Source organism: Octopus sinensis, linkage group LG15, assembly GCF_006345805.1.
Source record: "Octopus sinensis linkage group LG15, ASM634580v1, whole genome shotgun sequence".
Classification (NCBI taxonomy): Eukaryota; Metazoa; Mollusca; class Cephalopoda; order Octopoda; family Octopodidae; genus Octopus; species Octopus sinensis.
The window spans coordinates 53,879,978-53,883,671 of record NC_043011.1 but is presented as its reverse complement, the minus strand read 5'-3'; positions in this window follow the sequence as shown (position 1 = coordinate 53,883,671).

Genomic DNA, 3,694 nt, shown 5'->3' with positions numbered 1-3,694 from the left:
TTAAATTTGTCCATCATTCTGCTAGTGTTAGGAACATAAATTGTGACTAAGGTTTGGTGGAAGATTTTAATTCAAAACTTATGTAAACAAGACATTTGTACTCAGAGCCAGAGCCAGTTTCAGCCGGGTTGGTAATGAAAGGGTTAACCTGAAAAAATGAAATGCAAAAATCAACCCCAGCAGCATTTGAACTCAGAATATAACATCAGATGAAATGAATGCTAAGCATTTTGCTTGGTGTGCTAACGATTCTGCCAACTTGCCAACTTCGTTATTATAAATATTAAAAGTTTTCAAAGTGGAATGATTTATATTGTCATTAGGAAGAGAAGAAATCTATAACTTGAAGTAAAACCCTTTGTTAGTGACAGATTAAACGTCTACTAGAAGTACTAAACAAAATCATTGGTCTTAGCAAAAGTGATAAAAATATATCAATGGTCTCTATTTTGTTTTTACCGATATATAATGGCTGTGCTCTCATTATCATTGAAACATGGTCTGTTTATTACAGTCATATCATATTTCTCTGGAATTACAATCTTTCTTTTATTGCTTTCTGGTATTTTCGTGGTTGTTATCGTTGCTGTTGTTTTTGTTGTTGTTGTTTTTACTGCTGCTGCTGTTGTTGCTGTTGCTGCCGTTACCATTACTGTTGTTGTTGTTGTGTTTGTTGTGGTTCAGCACATGTTCAACCTTCGTTGAGCAGAACTGTGATCAGAGGCCTTCCAGGATGCAACCATGCCAACATTCTTACAAGTATGTAAGACTACATCAGAATGGGGAACTGTTTCATGTTGGAGAGAACTGCACTGAAATTAACTACTATCTGGACAAGACCATCTTAAAAAAAGAATAATACAGCTAAAGTTTTTTTTTATAAAAATTGAGTATTATACCAAAAGTAATGCAAATGTGAGCAAAATTTCTTTATTAACTGACATAGATTGTTTAAATATCACAGGTTAGCAGAGAAATTTTTCCCATGTAGTAACTCATCTTTTAGGTCTTCTTCATTGCCAGCAAATAATGGATTCCAAGCAGAAACAAAATGCTGCCATTGGGGTCTTGATGAAGGAGGGGTGCAGGCTGTCTGACAGCAACAGAAGGCTGCAGTTTGGTTACAGAGATGACACCATTGGCAAGAGAAATTATATGCACAGATGGATAAAGAAGTTTAACATTTTAGCATTCAGAGGATTCTGTCATATTCATTGTTTTGAATTTATCCTGCTTTTGCTTGTAACTTTGAGATTTCTGATGATGTGATTGTTTATGTTCAAAATGACTTTCTAAAGTTGGTGTAAGATGTCAGATCTGGCCAGTTTGAACATAAAGCAAGTAGAATGTTTTGGCCAGATGTCGCCGATTTAAATGCTAAAGAGTTGAAGGAGAGAAAACAGCATTGACAACAAGCCTCACAAAGGGAAACAATCCAATGCAACCATTGACAGTTATGATCAGAAAGTGGACAATTTGTTTCATGTGGACAGATGTGACATATTCTTATTTTTTTATTGCCCACAAGGAGCTAAACATAGCGGGGACAAACAACGACAGACAAAGGGATTAAGTTGATTACCTCGACCCTAGTGCGAAACTGGTACTTAATTTATCGACCCCGAAAGGATGAAAGGCAACATCGACCTCGGCGGAATTTGAACACAGAATGTAACGGCAGACGAAATACCTATTTCTTTACTACCCACAAGGGGCTGAACACAGAGAGGACAAACAAGGACAGACAAAGGGATTAAGCCGATTACATCGACCCCATTGCGAAACTGGTACTTAATTTATCGACCCCGAAAGGATGAAAGGCAACATCGCCTCGGCGGAATTTGAACACAGAACGTAACGGCAGACGGAATACCTATTTCTTTACTACCCACAAGGGGCTAAACACAGAGAGGACAAACAAGGACAGACAAAAGGATTAAGTCGATTACATCGACCCCAGTGCGAAACTGGTACTTAATTTATCAACCCCGAAAGGATGAAAGGCAAAGTCGACCTCGGCGGAAAGTATGAAAGCAAAGGTGACCTCAGCGGAATTTGAACTCAGAACGTAACGGCAGACAAAATACCGCTAAGCATTTCGCCCGGCGTGCTAACATTTCTGCCAGTTCGCTGCCTTATATGATGTGACATATTCTGTAGGCTTGCTGCATAACTGACTGTATTCACAATACATTACAGAAGATGGTGAAAGACTTTGGATTTCAGAAAATGCATACAAAATGGGTTCCTTAACTTCTGAGAAATGTAAGAATCTACTCTGGAAGGATTTGAAGCCGATAAAGGTATGTTTTCTGATCTGACTTTGGGATTCCTATCAAGTCAGTCTCAGATCCTTGATCATGACCCTGAACTAGAAGCATCCAAATTAGTCTTGTGCAACCCACTTCAGAGTGATGAAAGAAGAGGAAAACTTCATCACACTTACATGGACAACTTGATTGCAGACACTGTTGTTGAATGTAATGGGGACCTTGAGACAGTGATGTAGGATCGAGGAATGTGGAGGGTAGACTTTGTTACTGTGGCCCTGGTTGGAACCTGGCCATAATAATAATAATAATAATAATAATAATAATAATAATTGAAATTGAGATAAAGACCTACTCATTGAAATTGAGAAAATGTGGCATCTCAAGGCGTTTACAATACCAGTGATCGTAGGAGCACTAGGAATGATCAAGAAGGGAACCGAAAATTATATGAGAATGATCCCTGGCTTACCATCCCTGCAAGAAGTGCAAAAGATTGTCTTAACTGGTACATCACACGTATTGAGAAGAGCATTGTCGATGTGAGAACTGTTGCTGCTCATGTATTTTAATTTAACTTTAAAAAAAAATTTTTTTTTAAATGAACGAACTACTGAGTTTGGTTTAATGGCTTACCAATGTATACTATGAGTTTCTTTGCCCTAGGAGTCGGGAAGACACTCGGCAAGAAATGGAAGCAAATTTGAAAGAAGAAAAAAAAAGTAATAATAATAATAATAATAATAATAATAATAATACTTTCTCTATTGACCACCAGGGCCGAACACAAAACATAGGGGATGATACACAAATGAGGGACAGTGAGATTAAGCATGTAAACAGCAAATAAACACAACAATTAACAAAGAGATGAAATCAACAATATGCCTCCCCAATGGGGGGAGGGGGAGTTCCGCCATAAGGTAACCAAAGAGATCTCGCACCCTTTGAACCCCTTAACACCAACGGCTCCTCAAGAAGGCACCCTTCTCTTCTCCTTTTCATTCGGCCTAGAGGTGCACACTTAGGCAATCTACAATGGGGTGATGGTGATGGTGATGATGATGATGATGATGACGATGATGATGATGATGATGATGATGATGATGATGATGATGATGATGATGATGATGATAAAAAATAATTTCTGATCTGGTGAGAGGAAATGAAATCTGAGTGTATCTTTCTGACTCAGAAACAAAGGCACAATTCATGGAATGGTGACACATCCCTTCTCCAAATTTAAGAGCCAGTAATTGGCACAGGAAGTCCTGGTGGCTGTTTTTTTTGTTTTGTTTTTTTTCTGACAATGGTGTTGTTCTCTTTTATTTTCTTGAATGTGGCTATATCATGAGCAGCAACAGTGTATTGAGACACTCACTTGCTTGCTTTGTAGTCGTCTGTCAATGCTGATGAAGTTGTTG